At 39.1% G+C, this 23,029-nt stretch overlaps 1 protein-coding gene across 7 annotated transcripts in view; it reads right to left on the minus strand.

Moving 5' to 3' along the window:
* Bmpr1b (bone morphogenetic protein receptor type 1B) overlaps nt 1–23,029 on the minus strand; it is a 341,025-nt gene that overhangs the window by 236,025 nt on the left and 81,971 nt on the right. For 5 of the 7 annotated variants that reach the window (XM_031375675.1, XM_031375666.1, XM_031375667.1 and 2 more), the window contains one exon: nt 2,806–2,871. The exons of the other annotated variants lie outside the window; for them this stretch is intronic. The gene's annotated coding sequence lies outside the window, so the exon portion shown is untranslated. The remainder of the gene's footprint in view (nt 1–2,805; nt 2,872–23,029) is intronic. 7 annotated transcript variants of the gene reach the window in all.

The following is a 23,029-nucleotide window of genomic DNA, read 5'->3' on the forward strand; positions in this document are numbered from 1 at the left end:
ATGACGCCAAAATGGATAAAGTCATTTCCAAACACTTCACCCAGGGACTCAGAAGGCTACCTACCAATGTTCCTCCTCATTCCCCAAAGGCTAATATCTGTGGAGAGATAGCAACTAGGTCATAAACTCTTGATTTCTATGGTCTCCCCAGTTACTTCTGTGATGAAAAAAATTCTATAAACAAGTCTGTCATTCAACTTCATCTTACAATAATACAATCCATGCCATTATTATTTTGCAAAGAGATGTTTATTATGGTTCACAGAGGTTCCAGCCCAAAGCTGGGGGGCAACATGAATCCTCAAGCCCCTGGGGAGGGCAGCACACCACAGCAAGTATATGAAGTACAAGGAATCACACTGTGGTCCAGGATGGAGGAAGAGGGGACTAGGGGGATTCCATAATCCCTTGCAAGGACATAACACCAGGGATCCAAAGGCCTTACCCAAGGTCTCACCTTACACAGGTCCACAGTGCTTTCAACAGGACAGTGATACATACCAACTTTTTACCACAGAGGTACGTGGGATATAATCACCCAAACACAGCATCAAGTCAGTGTGAGGTTAAGCAGAGTTGAATAATATAGTGGCCCTGATAAAATTCTCCATACTGAAACCTTTAATTCTGAAACAGTGGTCAGGATGATTGGTGTGTTAACTTCCATAATCTAAGCATAAGATTTCACATATATGTAAATTATTATACCTTAGAATTATGTACTCAGATTGGCTGGAAACATAAATCAGCCGTTAGGATTAGTTGTTGCTCTTGATGAAGGGAGACTCACAACTATGTGTTATCTCCAGTTCCAGGGAATTGAATGCCCTCTTCTCAGTCCACAGGCACCAGGGATATATGAGGTGAACATGCATATATACATGTAGAGTAGTAACACTCATACTCATAAAATAAAATTCAATCATTTTAATTAAAAATTATAAAACCAGGGGCCTAGAGAGGTGACTTAGCAATTAAGAGCATTGGTTGCTCTTCCAGAAGACCCAAGTTTGATTCACAGCACCCAGATGACAGCTAACAACTGTCTGTAAATACAGTCCTAGGGGACCTACCATCCTCTCTTCTGCACTCCACAGGCTCTGCACACACACGGTACACAAACACACACAGGGCTATACACTTATACACAGAAATAGAATTAATAAATGAATATTTTAAGAATGTATGTAACCAATATTCCTTGGAGTCATTTTAAGAAACAAAAGCTTTCATAGATAGGTACAAATATGCCTCAAAAACATTACTGGATTTATTTACTATGATTTAAGGGTTTAAGAAAATTAACCAATGAGGAAAAGATACATTCAAATTCAAAGTTTTTACTGGGCTTGGTGGCTCCTGCATTTAATCCCAGGACTCAGGAGGCAGAGGCAAGTAGATCTCAGAGTCTGAGGTCAGCCTGCTCTACAGAGCAAATTCCAGGACCACCGGGGCTACACAGAATAAATAAATAAGTCAAGCAAGCACGCATAGCTTCCATTCTTCTTGTTCTTGCTCATATGTAAATAAAAAACAAAGTGCAGGCTTATTTCATTATGGTGAACCCAGTCACCTCACAACCTCACATAAAACACGCCGCAGCCAGTGGGCATGCTCCAGATCTCTTTTCCTAGCTTCTATTCCTCTTAATGAAGTAGACTGGTTGAATCTCATTGAAGCATCTAGTAGCTTTTTTCTACTTGGTTCTTTGGGGGGGGGGTCATATTTACATTTCACTTATTTCCTATCCTCTCCCACTGAGGGAAAAAATGAAGCACCCTCTCTAAATTGACTCACAAACTTTGGCTTCCAGAGCCTTACAAGGTTTCAGGTTTACATGCACTGTTCTTTTACTGTATTACACTGTAGATGCTTGTTCACCCATAGTATCGCTGGTCGAAAAGCGTGAGATTTAGGTCTAAGGCTTTCTTGAGCCTTTTCTTTGCTCTCTCTAGCAGGGCTGTGACCTGCAGAGTTGCCCATCATGGCCACTGTTGTTAGACAAAGAAAGAGGCAATGGTTTTGATAGTTGATTGTATTTAACTCTATTTCATTCTCTCTTAGTCTATTTTATGTGTTGGGTGTTTTACCTGCATGGGTGCCTAGTACCCAGAGAGGGAATCAGATCCCCTGGAACTAGAGTTAGACAGTCATGAGGTATCATGTGGGTGCTGGGAATTGAACCCAAGTTCCCTCCAAGAGCAGCAAGAACCCTTATCCATAAGCCTTCTCTTTGGCCCTTTTGAATGCATAGCCCAAGCTGGCCTCAAACTCACGCTCCTCCCACCTCCGCCTCCTCAGCAGATCCTACTGTGATGTCACGTTCCACATGAAGCTTGTGCCACCCACTTCACCTTTCCTTCTAAAGTCAGTAAAACCAAGGGAACCATTAGCCCTAAAAGGGAGACAGAATAAGTTTGCTAGAGAGAAGAATAATTGTGTAACCTAGTTTGTACTAACCTGAAAAATGTTATCATAGAGAAGTCGTCAATATGGCAGGAAAGGTTATCACTGGGAGTGTAAATGTTTGAGGTACAGAATAAGTGTGTAAGCCAACATTACAAGGGGAAGAAATTAACTTCTAGCTCCCTGCAGAACAAGTCCACATCTACGCTGTCCTGATGATTTACACCAGTTTCCCTTATCTTGTGTACTTTGGGTGATAATTAGAGGAACAGTCACACATTCTAGTCATTGTGTAAATCATATCTTTCTCTTGATTTCAGAAGACCATAAAGTCAATGTCAAAAGGCAATAGTGCCACCTCTCAAGTGTCTTGAACTCTAATAATTACCACAACCTTACCTTTCTCAGCAAGGCATTGAACAATCTTCACTTCCGGTTACATATAACAAGTACTTGAACTCCAACCTGTCAACAAAGGATTAAAAAATGGAGTTTCTATTTGTTTTAATCTGTTGACTTGCAGAGTCATTTACCAATCCTTCTGCAGCACACACAGAAAAACAGACGCACACTGCATACCTGGGAGGCCCTCCACCCCTTCTGTATAAGAGAGAATACTTTATCAACACAACACAGCACAGCAGATACCACAGCAAGTATGCTGAGACCACCAAATCTGAGTGGACTTGCAACCTGTTTATGATTTAAATACAAGGCTTTATGTAAATGAAAACAGCACAGATTTGTGAGTAGATGTATAAACTATGCCTTCCCCACAATAGTTTTTAACCAAGTTTGCTTATGAAAAATAATATATATGTATATATATGTATACATGTATGTATAGGTGTGTATTTATGTATGTGTTTATATATTTTTTTAAGATAAAAACTATGTTTTTCTATGTTTCTGTATTATCCATGTTTTTCTACATTTCAAAATTTAAGCAAGAAGACACATCAAATGAAGAAGTCTGAATGCAGGACAACTGTATCATCAATGTTAAGGTTTTAAAAAAAAAAAAAAAACATTAACAACACTTTTCACTCCATGGCTAACAAATCAAATTGCCAAGGGATTATCTGGATTAAACTGCCAAAGGGCACAACTCCCACATTATTGACATAAAACTCCCATCATTCCAAAACAAACTACAATCCACTTCATAGTTCAAAATTAATCCTAAAATTTTATCAGATACAAATGTCTTCAACCAAAATCAGCAATGACTTTTGATTCACAACACAAAGAATTTTAGTAGTTTGAAAAACAAATGGTCTAGATTTTTATGCTTACATGAAATTAGACTTTTTCTGGTGCTGTGTTGTAAAACACACTACACATGCGTGTGCACACATACGTACAAAGACACACATACCACCAACAATACTACCACTGCCGCCGCTGCCACCACCACCACCACCACTACCGCCACCACCACCACCACTACCGTCACTACCACCACTGCCACTACCACGGTTGAGATATCTTAATAATCAGCACAACTATCATCAGTTATATCACTCCACAAAAGAAATTAAGATGCTCTCTTATGTGGCAGCTCTGTCCGATGCTAACATGAGACTATGTTTCAGTTAGGGCATCAACTTGATGCATAGCAACTAATTAAAAAGAAATAATTAGGAATCAGTGCATTGATAACTATCTTATCCCAGCTTAGATGACTTATTGACCCTCCTCTATGGTTTAATACTCTTATCCTTAAACAATAAAAGGTCTTGAATTGACCCTGCCACCCAGTGAGACCATGATGTTACAGGCAGTATAATTAATGCAGTATGCTAAATAATTGTAAAGTATAGTTTACAAACAAAATTTTATTTCCTTACAGAAGATATAAATACTAAGAAAATCCACTCTATGTGAGGAATTTTGATTCTGAAAAACATATCCAGCCTTGTACATGGGGAAAATTTTATTTCCTTACAGAAGATATAAATACTAAGAAAATCCACTCTATATGAGGAATTTTGATTTGGAAAAACATATCCAGCCTTGTACATGGGGAAGTAGAGACCTGCACTTTGGGAAGTAGAAAGTTAGCTGCACCTTTCAAACAGCAGAATATGGGGCCAAAAAGGTGGCTCATTGTGGGGATTTCACATGTAATAAAAGAGAACTGACTCCCACAATGTGTCTCAGGCTTCCACATACACACTATAGCAGATACATGCACATTCACATGTGTGTGTGCGCGCATGGGCACACACACACATATATGTATGTGGGTTTATATCGATATAAATGTATTAATATTTTTAAAGCAAGATGATTATTTTTATTTGCTTTCTTTTCAAAACCTTTTATCCAAAAATGGGATAATGCATAATTCTCAAAGAACACAAGTGGTATATTAAGGATATGAAACACTAGTGGTATATTTAGGATATGAAAATCATAGAGGCATCACAAATAATGACATATATATAACAATATGGATTTTGTACCTACTTCTCAGGAAAACAAAATAAATGTACCAAATCAAGAGAAGTGAGAAATGGCTTAGAACAGGACACAGGTCTCCTCCAGACATCTTCACATAAACTAAACTCACTACACAATAGAAGCTTTATATACCAGCAAAAAGCCTGAGCTCATGGGGGCTCACAGAGACTGAACCACCAATCGAAGAGTAGGCTTGGGCTGGATATAGTTCCCTACATGCATGTAGCAGATGTGCAGCTTAGTTATCTTCATGTGAGTCCCCTAACAATTGAAGTAGTGGCTGTCCCTGACTCCACTGCCTGCCTTTGGTTTCCCCTAGCTGGGCTGCCTTGTCTAGCCTCAGTGGGAGAGAGAGCATGCACTTGGTCCAGCTGTGACTTGATGTGTCAGTGTGGGTTTGGTACCCATGGGGGGCCATCCCTTCTCTGAGGAAAAAGGAGAGGGGGTAGGGAGGGGGTATGAGAGTGGGGCTGGGGGAAGAGAAGAAGGGGCCTCAATTGGGATGTAAAGTGAGTGAGTGAGTGAGTGAGTGAGTGAGTGAATGTATGAATGAATGAATGAATAAATAAATAAATAATCTAAAGTAAAATTAAGGACACCAGGAGTTATTTAACAGCATGATTGAAGTAACACTCTTAGGGTGAAGGCTGATTGCTTGATCCAGAGGATCTTTTAGTTAACTTAACCTGCTGCCAAGCCCTCAACTTTCAGGGCAGAAAATTGAGTCACAAATTTGCCTAACCCCCAAGCAGGAGAACAACTTGTAACTTAAGGACTAGCAGTATGATGAGGAGATCTGTGATGCAGCTATAGATCTCTCCATAAAAGGAAACATCAAGCAGAAACCATGCTGATGCAGTTTCAGGAACTTGACAAAAGAAATTAGGCAAATACTTAGGGAGGTCCACCATGTGCACAGACCTTGAAGGTCAAGTACACATTTAGCTCCCTGATTAGAAACTCCTACATTACCATGTGTTTGAATATGAAACATCATCCTTAGAGGGCCAGAGTACAGAGTGAAGCCTGTGCTATGGCACACTCAAAAAGCTTGTAGTAAATGCAGAGCAGCCTTTGAATGCACTGTTTTTACTTTTCAACGATTAGGTTTTAAATTATTATGAGTTTTCTTTTCTTTCTTTTTATCTTTTTTGTTTGATTTTTTTAAGACATGGTTTCTCACTATATAGCCTTGGCTGTCCTGGGACTTGTTCTGTAGACCAGGCTGGCCTTGAACTCACAGAGATCCTCCTGCCTCTGCCTCCCAAGTGCTGGGATTAAAGACATGTGCCAGCATGACCTAGTAAGATTATACATTTTCAAAAAGTACCTACCAAAAATGGGTGGTGTTTAAAACGAGCAGCTAAGCAGTGTAAACACATACTCCACCAGAAGAATCTTTTCTATTTTCTTACTTCAACAAACATATTTGTATCTTTACAAAAAATACCCACAAGAACTCTATTTTTCATCTTACAAAATGTGTGTTATGGTTGGTACTTGCTTATCTTTTAAAAAATATGCGTTATAACTACACAGCTACGTTCTGTCAGAAATGATAGGCTTTATAAAATGTAACCCTCCTTCACACTCTCATAGCCTTTACTTGGAAAGGAAACAGGACAAGACAGCTTAGAACATTAATTCATCTAAGATTTTCTATGTAACTATTATGAGTCACAATAACTCTAAGAAAGACATACACGAGTAAGCTATACACAATATCTGCCTTTTGAGAAAATATTCTAAACGGTCAAAATAATTCTGAAAGAATCATAAATCTAGAAAGATTATAGCTTTGGATTTCAAAGAATGTGGTAAAGATATAATAATCAAAACAGGTAGTCTTGTCATGAAGATAGACGTGCATGTAACTGAGGCAGAATAAACTGCAGGAACCAAAGTCTCATATATGGTCAAGGGTAGTTTGACAGGGGAATTGGGGGAAGACATTTCAGCAACTCATTATGTAGAAACCAGATATTCACAGATCAAAGAGGGTTAGACTCCCACCTAATGCTTCCTGCTAAGCAAATGAGAACTGGATCAAAGCTTTAACTCTAGACCTAAGTCTCGAAGATGTCAAGAAGAAAAGTTCAGGATAGGAGATGTATGGCAGTAGACTGATCAATAGTTTTGTAAAAATCAAAAAACAGAAACAAAAACAAAAACAAAACCAGGGGAATGCAACTACTAAAGTCAGCAAACACTTGATTTAAAAAATGGGTCAAGAACTCCAATATCCATGGCTATAAAGATGAAGCAAAAATTGCCAACAGTATTATGAAACAGTGACCCATGTCTCTAACTGATGGAGGCTGAATCATAATGTTCCTTTCCCAAAGGCTCGTAAGTTGAGCTTGTGTTTCAAGGTGGCACTATTAGGAGATATTGGGGCTCTTGAAAGGTAGGTCCTAGTGTAAGACCATTGGGTGGCTGGCCAAGTGCCTCTACCTGAGAATGGGGGCAAGGCAGCTCTCTCTCTCTTCATCCCTAGCTCATACTGTTGGATCTTGTTTCCACTGTGTACTCTATCATGATATGCTGCATTGTCAATGCCCCAAAGTAATGAAGCTAACAACTGATCATGTGCACAAATGTGCAAGACTGTGAGACAGACACTTTCTCTTTATAAGCTAATTACTAGCAATATTTTGTTATACCAATGACTGAAAATACTAACTATTAGAGATTACAAAGCCATGACCTATCACCTCACATCTAGTTATAATGTCCACCATCAAATACTGGAATGCTTGGGTATAGTTCAATAAAAGAGTGTACATTTGCCATTTACAAGTCTCTTAGTTTGATACTTGGATGGGTAAGGGGAATATGGAAAAATTAAATTAAAACTCATATGTACTGTTTGGATAAAAGAATTTAATACAGATAGTATAAAAATGAAGATGGTGACTCCTCAAGAAGTTAATAATAGAACTACCAGGCAGTCTAGCAATCTTACTTTTGAATATTTATCCCAGAAATAAAAAACAATGTCCAAGAATTTAAAGAAGCATCATGAAGAGGTTTATACACTGCCTGACTATAGCAATACAACCTGAAATAGTCAAGATGTGGAAGCAATCCAAATATCCACAGAAGTATGCACAAATAAATGAAATGTGATATACAAAGAATGAAATATTATTCAGCCTTAAAAAACGAAGGAAATCCTATTTCACGCTACCACATGGGACCTTCAGAACATTAGGCTGTTGAAATAAGCCAATCCCCAAAAGATAAATAGCAGGTAACTAAAATAATCACACTCATGAGGCCAGGAAGCTGCAAAGTGATTGCCAGAGGTAGAGGAGTGGGAAGAGATGGTATAACAGGCATAGTTTCAGATGTGCAAGAAGAGAATGTGCAGAGCCATTGCACAGCACTGTGAAGACAGAACGAGGTATATGCATAAAAGTTATTATGACAGTAAATTTCGGTCAATGGCTTATTTTTACAGTTAACAAGGCATAAGTGATGAGCTGCACACAGGAAGTTGCAACATGAGCACGGATAACCTTGGCATATGGATAAGAGTTAGGCAAAGATGGGCGGAGCATCTAGGGAAAAAGTCAACCAAAAAGTCAACTGCCTACAAGAACAAACCTGCACTTGGCAGAGAATTGAACTACCCAGTGAAAACTAGAACAGTACATGGAGATTCATGGCATATGGCGGTCAGTCGGTCCTGTAGGGAGAGTCTCCAAATGGCTGAACACACACAGATCATACCATACAGAGCAGAGGTGAGAAAAACCAATTGGGGTCCCTGCTAACAAATCACTGAGCACTGATCCTGGAAACTAGAGCCTGTATGAACAGAACTCAGATACAGACAATGTGGTCCGAGGCACCCTACGGGCAACTTCACGATCTCTGTCCTTAAGAGGTGACCTAGATGCCTTTCAAACCCATCAAGACGGATGCTGCATTTGAACTCCACCCACCTGAATTTTCCTGTCTTGAAGCATCTCCTAATCTGGGTCCTGAGCACTTCTACGGCTCACGAGATGCACTGTAGAAGTAGCTAATTTTCAAATGACTCATAGGTATCTTTTGTCCATCAATGTTTTCTTAAGTATTCCCTCCAAATTGATATTTATAAAAGATAAGGGAAAAATTCAAACTTCCCATCTATGAACATTTACAAATACACACACTTTTAAAATGAAGACAGAATTTGAAGTGTAATGCTTCGAAATAATATCTGTAACTAACTCTCAATTACACTGATAGGAAATTTTAAAATGTTATTCCTAAGTTTAAAAATTATTTTGCACACTACTTCTGTGCTTTCTAGGACTATTTTAAACTACTGTTTGGATTTTGGAGCTCTGTCTACAAAGGTCCACATTCTCTTTTATTTAAATTACCACTTACGAATCCCAAGCCTTATTGTAGGCTTTCACCTACAAAGCTATGAGAAGCTGAAATAGGAAAAAATGCCCTGTGAGGTCACAGAGGCTGCCACCAGCCAGTAAACGCAAACAGACCTCACTGCCAGGATGTCAATTACCCAGCCCTGGGCACTGGCTCCCAGAAAGCCACAGCTTAAAATCATTAGAAAGATAGCTTTAAGACAATTAAACAAATTACTTGGGATCATGAGTCCTTAAAATCTCTTCCTAACTCAAAAAATAAGGTAGCAGAAGACCACCTCAGAAATTGAGGTAAATTACAGAAAAGTGTTACAACATGAGGAAGTGTTCAAAGTGTTCATTCATTTTTCTCTTGCAAATTAAAATTATTCCAAGCATTCTAAAAATAGGTTTTGGGGTATGTCAGCAACATATACAAGTTCTTTTTTTTTTTTCTTTTTAGTGTTTTAGCAATATGCTAACACTCAAAGTAACAGGCATGCACAGGAGCAAACTAAGCCTATGGTTGTTGACCATTCAGAATATCTTTTTCTTTCAGGGACAGAGCCTCCCCTCGCCTAGGCTGATCTAGAATTTTATCTGTAACCACAAACAGCATGGAATCCCCCTCCTCCTCATGCCTGTCTTCTGAAGGCTGAAATTGCAGGCATCCTTCACGGCTCCCAACTCCATCCAACACTCTCACTGAAGCAATAAACCATCTTCTGTGTGTGTGTTAATGTTTTATTAACCTTGGAAAGTAACAATGTTAAAAATCCCTTCTCTCTCACATAAAAATTATAATTACTAAATTCTAGAGTACAGAATATCTGTAAAGAGATCCTGGTCGAGTTACTAATTTCTTTTTCTTTTCAGAACAAACATTAATGACATACAGGAGAAAGCAGAATATAGATTTTCTTCCTTCAGGATAAAGATTAAAAAAAAAAAATGTGGGCATTTTTTAAATCAAGAAACATGACTTTGACAAAATACTAACAATCCTGAATGTATAAAAGTAATTATAAATATATGTATATATATGTGTGTGTATGTGTGTAATTATATACTAAATGGAAATATAATATTTATTATGAACTATAATTTTATATATATATGTATATATATATATATATACATATATATATAAAATACAAAACCTAAAAGAAGTAGAAAGGATTAATAATAGTTCCAAGCTTCTGAACCTATTTTTACCATGTCAACAGTAATAATAACTCACCATATAATGGATCTGCATCCTCTTCAGTCTTGCTACAAGCATACAGCACTTTACATATAGCAAAAGCCCAGAGCAGTGAAGAGCCAAATCCTTTAGCCTAGAAATCCTGGGTACAGCTATAGCTGCATCTCCTGCCCTTGAGGAAGCTGCTGAACCGATCTCAGCCTTGGCTTCCTCTTCTGTAAAATGTGGGGACGCTTAATGCATATTTACTATAAGGACTAAACAAGACAAAATGCATGGAGCAGGTGGCTGAATTCCTCTCACCCAAAAGGAAAAAAAGGACACTTGTTTGAAACTCCTAGTTTCAGAAAGCTCTTGAGATCCATGGAGGTCCTGCTTCTCACCTGAGACTACTCAAACACCAGCACTCCTGGAACGGTTCTCAAGAGTACACCACAAACCCCTTGGAGTTGTTGGAAAATCCCAAACACTGACTGGTGTTAACTTTCTTCACATCATTTTTGCTTTAAATCAAGGCTAGAAGCCATAGCGAGACTTTCAAGGGTATTGGGCAACTGGCACTTGGTGTGGCTACTATGTGCACTGGGCATCTACCACATATAGAAAAATGGAAGAGGCCTCATGGTAAACAAGCTTTTAGGCTGATTCCACTATACTCAAGCCAAGTCAAAAGACAGGAGGGAATACTAACCCATGTGTATTATTCCTAATCCTGTTTCCCCCAACGGAGGAAAAGAGCTCAGAGAATAAAAATTGTTTTGTCCGGAGACTCTAATCCGAAAGCTGCAGAAAAGTGGAAATCTGATGTGTCTGCCACAGCAGGAGTGCCTCACCCTCACACAACAGGAGCATCAGCAACACAGTGTGCTCTCCATAAGCACTAAAATTACACGTCTTTTTACAGAAGTGTTTCAAAAGCTATTGGCCTGTAATAGAAAGAAAGGGAACCTAAGGAGCCATCCACTGGCAAGACACCCCAGAGTCACAGAAGTGAAGAACTCCTTGTGCGGTGGCAATGGCCTGAGGGAGCCAAAGCTGCCCGGTGAGATCACATTGCAAGTTGAGGGCAGAAAAATATCGCAAACCAACCCAAGTGCAGCACTAAGTTCTCATTGCTACAGCCCAAGTGACAGGAATTGTCACCCCACCCCCCAAAAGTGTAAAAGCAAAGTTTGGTTCAGACTGATCAAGGTTTAAAAAAACAGAGTTTCAAAGGCAGTTTAAGACACCAAGATAGATTTATTTTCCTTAAAGCCTGCATTTCTTCATCACTTCCCTAATGTAAGCTTTTAAACCTATAGATTACATACATTTCCAGCTCCATAAAGCTTGTTAAATTGTCCTTGAAAGAACCATTGGCTTACCAACTCAAAAGGTACTTGTTACACTGAGCACAAATGCTATCCTCGCCCCAGTGGAGAAAGCAGCCATCACAGCTGTTTGACTGCGCATCCACAGAAAAGATAAAGGCCACAGGCACATCAATCGTGGGTCGTTCATAAGCACTTCACTTTTAAATGTCTGCATGGTCTTGGAGAAAGTATCAAGTTAAAACCTTCCTATGAAAAGCATAACATACACGAGCTCATAACTCATAATGCCTGCCTATAAGAGATAGCACATACTTCTAATTCCACCAAACTTAGAAGAAAATAAATAAAACCTAACGTCCACAAGGAAACTGAAGGTTGGCAATGTATGTCATCCAAACGGACACACTTAGACAGAGAAGTTAAGATTAAAGTGCTGGCTATGTACACCTGAGGGTCTACACTGTTTGAGCATGGACCCCAAAAATGGAGAACGGTAGTTCAATGTGTGGTCTGAAATAAATTCCAGGATCAATAATCTTTCTTCTGACATTTAATAATTTCTTTTTTAAAGAAAGTGTTGGACAAATAAGCATAGAACTGTTTTCATATAACAGACAAGGATGATTCAAAAGTATGAGGGGTTTAAAACACTAAGAGACTTACCTTGGACCTTAAAGAGTAAATGATGTTCACAAATTATCTAGCAAGTTAGTGCAAATTATCACTGATATTTCTAGCGTGTATGAGAGGTAATGAGAAGCTAGAAAGACTACACAGGGGGGTATTTTGCAGAAGTTATCTTATAGGGGCTTAAGAGGCAATCTTAGATTTCTTTTGCTTTGCCCTGAATGTCAAAGACTCACTTCTGAATGGTGGATCTACAGAGACAAACACCACCATGCTGTTGTAGAGGATTAAAATCTAGCTAGCTCTAAACCTCTCACACAATTCACCAGGATGGGGATGGAGATAAAATGCCCACCATGATGTAATTCATAAGATCATCCTCCCTGTCAAGCACCTTTGATGAGCAGGGAGTCAAATAGATGCTCATCACATCAAGCATTTAGTTTCAGGAGCCAAAGACACTTTCACTGTACTTATCTCTCTGTGCCTAGCACTGGCTTCTGCTGTCTCTCTGCTTAGCATGGCTCATTCCACAGCCCAACCCCTGCTCATCTTTCAACACTGGAGGCAGAGGACATTTCTTGATACCAGCTAAGGGTGTACGATTCCATTCATTTTTCCCACACCCAACTACTGTAACAGTACCTCTTTCTATTGAGTAAGGAAATAAACCTAATATTCAATAATATAATCAGGCAAACCAGAAACACTTAATGGACATTGTATTGATGGTAGTTTGAAGGTTTGAAGAACTTACATTCCCTCAAGGGTTCACAGACTAGTATTTTCAATTTTCTCCAGGAAAAAAAAAAATACATTTATCCTAGTAAAGCTATAAACAGCTTCTACTAAGTTAAATAAAATAAGAAGGAAGAAAAATTAAAAAGATAACCAAAACTTGAGAAGTGGGAAGAGTAAAGTAAGGCTATTTCAGATAAAAATTAAAGCAGTATAAAACTGAGGCCTTAGATGTAAGAATAAAAAAAAAATGAAGGATTTAGAAACAGTCATTCATTCTCAGATTTCTATTTTAATCAAATATCTTCATACTATGTGATGTTATAGATATAAATATCACTGAAAAGTAACGCGGTAAAAAAGATTAAGTTTTATGAGACTGATGATCTAGTTAATACTGGATACAAACAAGTGGAAGAGAATACACAAGAACACCTAAGCCTCTTAATAAGCATCAGGATCTCAGACGAGGAACCTACTATGTAGATGTCTTTTAAAGCCAAACTTGTAAATGGTGTGTCTACCCAGAGAAGAGTCAATCCTGCTAGAGTGGCCACAGGGATCCTTGAACCTCAGATAACATAAACACTTAGGAGCTAAAGACCAGCTTAACCATGAAATTAAAATAATAATAATAATAATAATAATAATAACAACAACAACAACAACAACAATAACATGCAAGGAGAAAATGTCATTCATTTAACTTCATTTATTGTGTACTCAGTAAGGGGGCCCTCCAGAGTACAGAAAAGATTCAGGGCCTGAGTCAAATGTCTAAAAGACCTGGCAAGCCAGTTGTCACTACTACGTGGTGAAAGTATTTCTAGCCACAGACTGTAGCGACATAAACAATGAATGAGTGATAAGGAACACAAGCTATGGGGTTTTGTTTTGGTTTTTCAGAAGACCTTGGAACAGGTCAAGATGCTGACAACAGGCCAGGAAACAGTTTTATTAACAGGGGTATTAGGGATTAGGAATTCTGAAGAGAACAGAGAGAGAGAGAAAGAGAGAAAGAAAGAGGCAGAGACAGAGACAGAGACAGAGAGAGACAGACAGAGAAAGACAAAGACAGAGAGAGAGAGATAGAGAGACAGACAGAGAGAGAGACAGAGAGAGAGAGACAGAGAGAGACAGAGAGAGAGAAAGACAGACAGAGAGATAGAGAGAGAGACAGAGAGAGACAGAGAGAGAGAGACAGAGAGAGGAAGAGAGAAAGAGAGAAAGACAGAGAGAAATAGAGAGGCAGAGACAGAGAGAGACAGAGACAGAGACAGACAAGGACAGAGAGAGAGACAGAGAGAGAATATGGCTGAATAAGTATTATTTGGGTAGGGGTATCCTTACCCAGCCTTGGAACACAGGAAGGGAGTGGGGATCCATGGGGATCCAAAGATCCCTCTACAGTGTAGAAGGCTCGTGGGCCTTTCTGATGACGCTATTCTTAGTTAGAGAAGGAAATGTCCACCCTCTGAAAGAGGACAGAGAATCAATAGTGTTAAGAGTTTGGGAAGATGGGTAGCAATGGGATGCATTCAGCAAATTGTCTTTTAAAACCATGGTAAGCATTTAATAGCCCCTAACAGAAATCAAGAAACAAAACTACACACTTCATAAGACAATGTTACTCTGTGACCACCCCCACAGGCCTGTAAACAGCCTGCCAGGCAGTACATTTTTTAGCATGTTACTAAACGAGAAAGACAAAGCAGCTGCCCTGAAGATGTTCACCTCGCCTTGAAAGTAACTGGATCTGCTGAAGTCTCTCACATAGGAAACATACGGGTTCGTACTAGCGTTGTATACTATAGTCTTGTGTCCATTTTAATAAACAGCTAAATCTGCCTCCTTCTGAATTAATCCAGAGAACATCCATAAGATTTGAAAGTGATAAAAGTCCCACAAACTATTGCATTCTAATGGCCATTTGAAAGTTATCGACATCTAAACACTAAAGCCTTTTTCCCCATGTGTATTATGACGATATCTCTCAGTAGCAAAGAACAAGCTGAAGATATCCTCCATACAGGTCTTATTTGCCCTCGGAGATCTGATTAAACCTAACGGAAAAGCAAACATGAGTCTGATGCTTTGTTGACTCTCAGGCTCTAAACCGAATAGCTCCTCACCCAGCAGGCACCTTGAGCATGTACCTCTTTATCAAACGTAATGACCTACGTTAGGTTACATTTGTAATCTACGCTCGTGAAGTCCTAAGAAATGACCTCCTTAAATACAAGAGTCGGGCCCCTTGATATATCACTGACCCTCATCTAAAGGGCTATTTAAAAAAAAATAGAAAAATAGCAAACATCTTACCATTGGATTCAGGTTCACCTTGATTCCTCTGCTAACCCTGCCAACCCCTACCCAAGCCTATGACTATTGCTACATGGGCAATACCTGTTTAATACTTGGAGTGGAAGTTCTCATCCTAATCTCAGTCCTGCCTTTTCTCCTCCTGCCACCAATAAACCCATTTGGCATGAAGGTGATGCACACGGGGCTGCAGCACACACAGACTGTCTCCTTTGAAGACTAGACTGCAGCAGTTCACACTAGTGAGTATTCAAGCTATAGGTCACACCACTTCTCTGACTTACTCTTCACATTCTTTGTATTAAAATGTTGATAACTGGAATTAGAGTCTTGTGAACCATCTTTTCTCTATTTTGTTTCTATAAATACCAGTGAGAAACCACTAAAGCCTACAAAAGCTAAACTTTAGTTACTCAGGAAACACACATCCAGTTCATCATGTGTGTTGTATTCTACCGTCCATTGCCTTTAATCTTGTGACCAGACGCTAGTTGCCCATGAAGTTTTAATATGAAGCCATACCAACCTGTTGGAAGTTATATTTAAATTAAATTTAAAAATCTATTCCATTAGACATGGATGTGGTTATTTACATATGGTTTGAGAAATAAGCCCAGGAGCAACTCTTGAAACTCGTAGATGGATTCAGAAGACATACGTTTCATTTATTTGTATAATTAACACTATTTCTGAATGGTTTTGAGTCTGGTTCCCATCACAAATGATTCAAGTAAATAAAACACAGCCACGTTGTCGCCAAGAACTTAAGAAAAGGCATATCATAAAATGTTATCCACAAGAAAAGTCCTTTTTAAAACATACGGTGTCAAAATGAAACATTAGAGAAAAAAATAGGCAACCAAAATTAGAAACCAAAGAGCAACTGCCAGCTAAGCACAGAGTGCCATGAGAATCTCTCTGCCTTTCACTGAGAACACTCAGAAGGTCTCACAAAGACCGTTAGCCTGGAACAAGCTTCAGTTTCTGATTCTCCCCTCCCTACTGCCTTACTTTAGTCTCTATCTGGCCACTCCTCACGAGTCCCCTCAGCATTCGCCTAGAGTCGGGAGAACACTGCAGAAGCATTGTTTCATATCAAGTGCAAACTCTTGGGATTAATACCACTCATTAAGAAAAGCGTTTCCAAAATTATGCTTGACCTTCCCAAACCATTACAATCCCCTACCCTGCCTCGTTTTTTTTTTTAGAAATGGCTTTCCCATCAAGATTATGCATTAGTTAGCAGCAGGTCCTACTTTGAGCATAGTAAGTACTGGGCAATGGATAGTTACTATGATTTCAGAGAATAGCCAATGTGAAACTGCCTCTGATAGTTTGTAACCTGTTAATTACAGTTGGAGCAACTACCTCTGATCATTTACAATCTGTTAATTATAGTTGGAGCAGTTCTATTGTGACCTGTGTCCTGTCATTCACAAATTTCTTCTTTGGAGAAAATGAATTAGCAACAACTATAACTTTACAGTCAGCATGCTTCTTGTACAACTTCTTTTCCTTAGATCTCTAATACAGAATGGTGAGCAAGAAATAATATACCATATAAATGTCCCTTTCTACTCTCAGAAAGTTTGCAATCGAGAATGGCAGGAGGTACTCAGTAAATACCCAACCCTGCAGCTTTCTTTTGATAAGAAGAGTGAGCAAAGAGACTGAACTTGGACTCATAGAAAGTCCGACAGCTAAAGCAGAGTACAATGGGCTTGCTCTAGGAACTCACAGAGTGCAGGAATGTATACCAAGGGACAGTCCATACTTGGCCCAACAGAAGCACAAACATCCATCAGATCAGTAAACCCCTTGGGGAAAAGAGGCAATATCAAGCCTAAACAGCTGTGAACCACAAAGGAATTTACATATGCACCAGACACTGCTCTAAGCACTTCATGCCTACGGCCACGCACAATGCTCAAAACACTCTGGAAAGTAAATCATGCTATCATCCCGATCACTCGCGCACTTCGAGAAAAGGATAAACGGCAGGATTAAACCATTTATCCTTACTCACATTCAGTTAATAGAACTGGATTTTGGATCCTGCTTAGTTGGAACATCTTTACACGACACTACCCACCTCTCAAAACACATAGACGAGGCATATACCTATCTATGAAGGATTAAGAAATGGAACTGAATGAAACAGGATCCTACCAGAGACCAGAGTATAAATGCCAACTTTTAAGTCAGCCCAAGAACTCGCTGAAGGATAGAATAACTGACAGAGGGAATGTCTAGAGATCAAGATAACCCGTGTCTGCTCTGACCCAGAGTTTGATCAATAATATAAAACTACAATATTTCAGGGCCAGAGAGATGTCTCAGTGAATAAAGTGCTCATTACACAGGGAAGACGATGACCAGAATGCAGATCCCTAGAGCTCATGCTTGGTGGGTGTGGTGCCTTACCTGTAATCCTAGCCTCTGAATGTAGAGATAGGAGATCTAGTCTGGAGCAGGCTGGCAAACCAAACTAACCCAGTTGATGAGATCTGGGTTCAAATCAGAGACCTACCCTCAAAGAATAAGGTGGAAGAGTGATCCAAGAAAACATCCTTAGGCCTCTACATGCCCTAGTACATAAGCATACACACACACACACACAGAGATACAAAAACACACACACACACAAGTGCCCGTGCAGGTGCACATGCGCAAAAAGAAAACAAACATTTTTAAATCAGTATTTTCTGTACTGTAACCTAAATCTTTATTAAGGGTGTAAAATAATTTCGAAGACCTCTTTTTAAGAAGACTATTTATAAGTAGGAAATGTCTTAAAGGATAATAAGACTGTGCCTAGCTACAGAGACTGGGAGATAAAATCTTTGATTCTGCAGAAACAAGCTAGCCTTACTTTATGTCTTGAAGCGTACAACAGAGAAGCCGAGCCTTCCCCTGACACTGCTTTCTAGGTAAGACATCAATCAGCTCAGAAGACCTTGCCGTGCTTGCTTATCTTCAGAACAGTCCAAGACAGAAAGTGCTGGAATCCTCACATGGCCAACTCCTGAATTCTTGATTTATTGTATGCTTTGATCAGTGTACTGTGGCGGCTCTGAAGCCAGATCTCAGACCAGGTGGCACAAAGATGATGGGCATTTCTTACAGCAAGGGGGCCCACTGACAAAGTGGTCCTTTAGAAGGAGTTCACACACAGTCATAAAGAAGTGTGAGCCTGAGACATCCGGGAAGGTAATAAATTAAATATCCTCTAATTTGGCATGATTGTGAGCAAATTACTTAATTGTGTACCAATAGCTAAAGGGTAATATGGCTAGGATTTCAAAGATAAAACATTTTCACTTCAATGAAAAATCTGCCTCCCCTGGCGTCTACAGGATCCTCGCTAATCGTTCTCAAAGTGATCAGCATCGTTTTGTGAATTTCATCTGTAATTAATTAAAACTCGGTTGTCTGATTTGAAATTCCACCTCTCAGTGAGACACTCTCATTGGAAAAGAGGAGCAATTTTTTTCTACCCAGTTCACCTTCCACAGAGGAGTACTTAACATTTTTCCAACATTGACAGTTGAAAGAGCTTAGGGAACAGGGTTGCTCTACTATTTTGTGTTCAGATTATTTTTTTTTAATGAACAAAAAATTCTTTGTCTCTTCCCAGACTCTGAATAGGGATAAAAATAGGGCTTCATATATTACAAAGTTGAAAAACAAAAGCATGTGTCTAGAAACATTAACAAATCAAAAACACCTCTGCTTACTTAGCCCCAAAGTACCCCTTGAGGGAGGAGGCGTCATGATGTGAGCCCGTGGTCTTCCATTTAAATTATAACAATAAAAAAACCAAATAGATTGCATATTCTAAAACTAGAAAGTTTGTTTTTAAAGGAGTTATTAATTATACCACATATCTCTGTTTCAATTTTGCAAATCACTTGGCCCTTTCTAGAATAAAGAGTAGCCTCTCTTGAAGCTTGATCCTCTCACCTTCCAAGTTCATTCACTCTGAGGCCTGATGGGACCATAGTTCAAATTCTTCAATAAGGCAAGGATCTAAATTACTTCCAGATCTGCCTGGTAGTCTAAAACGTCTGCCTTAACAGTGTGATTATGGCAACAGTAAACCTTGTCAACATGCTTTTCTGTTAACATAGCTGCAAGAAGGGGAGTTGCCTCTAAAGCGAGAGAAAAATGGAATGGCCACGTGAACAAACCCTCTCCTGTACTTCATCCCATCTGTGAATAATTAGAAGAATTTAAATTGATCTGGAAGGGGTAGAGAAAAACCAAGATAGGATTACAGCATCGTTCACTTTGATGTAGTTAAAAAAAAAAAAAAAAATGAAGAAAACGAAGAAGTTCCGAAGCCCTGTTAAATATGCACACACGCCCACTGCACTCAGCCATCAACAGTGACCAAACTGGGCAGACCATTGTTGCTATAGTTAAGAGTCCATACCTGTAAGTAAGGAGTTGCTTGTGGACCTTTGACTAAACTAAAATAAGCAAGAACTGTTCTCGGGATAACTCACTTTCAAGCTCCTGAATTTGAGTTTGTCATTCACACCAAGTTGTGCAAACTATATGTGTTATCATCAAGTGTTTGATTGAAATAACACTTCTCTTATTTGAAGACTAATATCTAATGTGCATTTTTGAGTGAGCCATACTTCCTGATGGGGCATGGAGCAGAGGGAACACTGCTCTCTACACACTGCAATAGTATACAGGCATTTACTATATTTTTATGTAACAATTGCCTTCTTGTTGATAAATTCTTCAACCCAAGTTACATATTATAATCAACACTATCCAAGGACAATTCTAAATTATTTAATGTATATACTTCAATATTTTAATCTATGTTTCTTCAGTTAACAAACTTTTTCCAAACTGTTTAAATCTTGGAGATATTAATAGCATTTAACCATCTGTCCTACTAAAAACTGAGGAAAGGTATATGAAAGGTATAAAACAGGGTTTAAGGACGGAGATCATGTATCGTATTAAGGCTTTTCCAGAGTCCTTAATGGACCGTCATTTTATGATGCTTTTAAATAATAAATGACTTGAGGAGCAAGTCATAATAAGTCTGATAGCAAACAACTCCCCAAATTATTTTCTATTTAACGTTTTCCTTTCCACCCCTTAGCATCCAGTTGGAGAAAGAGAAACCACTTACATTGGGAAGATATTTTCTATCGATATTTGCAAAACAAAGATTTCTAAGACTGAAATATTTTTTAACATTTTAGAAATCTTAGAATTAATACATTTTCCAAATTTTGTATGTTATATTATTACATCAGCATGATTATTCATTTAGGGAAGTTTCACCCAGTTGCCTAAGAGACCATACATTTCAATTAAGTATTTTTCAATGAACTTATATCTTGTGTTGTCATTTGCTTAGTATTAATTTGGCACACAGAAACTATATAGATACTCAGGATATTTCTCTATCAAAATATTTTCAAAACCATGATTTTTGATTGAAAATATTTTATTTATAGGGAGGGGTAAGGCTGTATTTTCTCAACACGGGTTTCCATTGCTCCTCTTTAATATTATTTAGCTCATCCTTCTCGTCCATTGGTCCATCTCAGAACTCTGAGAAAGTCTCTCAAGTGTGTTTACACCACTTAGTTTCTAAAACGTGAGTTATTTTTTGCCCTACTCTGCAAGACTAAATGAAACCACTGCCTCACTGTTCCTGGTGGCCTTCTCTGACGTTCAGTGAAAGAGTTTGTTCTCTCCTCTGCATGGTTCCTGATCCAGCTACACAAAGCCCCACAGAGTCTCCCTTCTGCTGGGTTCAACTGCTTTTCAAAGAAATATTTATCTGCTAATATTTCTAAAAATGCTTTTCTCTCGCATGTCCAGGATGACAGGCCCTTACTCTGAAATAGCATCTTAATAGCTCCCGAGTTGTTTGGAGACATTCTCTCCACCATCGGACAGAAGATTTAGCCTGGTCACTATGCCCTGGACTTAGAAATGCCCTGTCAGTGCTGTAACCAGCCTGTAACCTAGTGTGGAGTCAGATGCCCGTTGTCTGGGAGGTAACAGAATTTGCTTTTCTTTTGGACTGTGAAGAGATTTTCCCCTATGTCACATCCAAGATAAAAAACAGACTATCTGAAGTCTGAAGTGCCCAACACTCAGTCCTCTGTCCCCATCTGGAGATCTATACCTGCCTAGATATTTTCCCATGTGCTGCTCCACCTGTCCAGCCAGCCAGGTATGGACTGCTTTCTAGACAGTCCAGCTGCATACAGAGAGAGGGGAGGTGAGAACACAGGCCCATGGGATGGAGTCAGGAGTCTCGTGTGCTGCTAAGGCTATGGCTTTCCTCAGAAAGGGAAACAAACGTTGTGACAGATGGAGAGCAGCTCCGCTCTGTGTATAAAGAGAACCGCATTTCCTTCACCCCCTGAGGTAACACTAGCAGTCTCTCTGATTAGTTCCTTGTTCAGCACAGACACTTTTCAGAGGTTCTCAGCCCCTTTTTACGGTTCCTTATATTGCCGTGACCCCCAACAATGAATTATTTTGCTACTGTCTTGTAACTGTAATTTTGCTAGTTATGAATTGATATATAAATATCTGATATGCATTCCCTACCAAAGGGTCATGACCCACAGGTGGAAAATCACTGACTTAGATGATTCTTTTTCCTTCCTCCAACCCAACTCCTTAAAGGCAGAGAGAAGATTCCAAGGTTTCTCTTCACTAAGTATTGATCTTTGTCCTCTATTACCTAACTGTGGGTGATTTTGTTTTGTTTTGTTTTCTCCATGGTCAATACCATTTAGCATAAAGTATAAACAGCTATGTCAGCAACTCTAACAAAATCCAATTCTCACTATATTTTTAGTTGGAAGATAATAACTATTTATAGGGTACAATAGGATATTTCAATAGACACATACAATATGGAACAATCAGGTAAGGTCTCTCTGTATTTACATGTAAGTTCATTTGTAGTTATGCTGTGTGTGAGACAGGGTTTCTCACTGAATTCTGAGTCACTGAGTTGCTGAGACTGGCTACCCATCATGCCAAGGGATCTCCCTTTTGCTGCTTTCTCTGATCCAGCTTATATATATGTGTCACTATGCCCAGAATTGCATGAGTGCTTTGAGGAACAACTTCAGGTCTTCACACTTTTACAGCAAGTACCAACAGCTATTTCCCCAGCCCTATTTAAAAACAACTCTTCTGGTGCCATGAAGAACACGCGGGAGACTAACAACATTTCACCAAAATCACAAAGACGGCATTAGCAGAAGAGCAAACTCCTTTTCTCCAATGGCAGGCGGCGTCAGAGATGAGAGGTCAACTGTCTCAATTTTTGCAAAAATGAAGTGCTGCTCTCTGCCTTCTGGGTTTTGTTTTTTTATACATTGTTAAGAAAATGGTCATGGGGGGAAGAGATTGTTGGTGGTGTTTGTTTTTCATTTTCCAAACTCCTAGACCATGCAGGCTGACTCAGTCCACTTGCATATCACCCATGAGAGTCACGGCACTGGGCAGGTTCAAAGAACCCAGACCCATCAATGTTTCTTGGATAACACCAGGCAGAATCTCTATGCATAACTCACGTTTGTATCCTC

Source organism: Mastomys coucha, unplaced genomic scaffold (genome assembly GCF_008632895.1).
Source record: "Mastomys coucha isolate ucsf_1 unplaced genomic scaffold, UCSF_Mcou_1 pScaffold16, whole genome shotgun sequence".
In the NCBI taxonomy this organism is placed as follows: domain Eukaryota; kingdom Metazoa; phylum Chordata; class Mammalia; order Rodentia; family Muridae; genus Mastomys; species Mastomys coucha.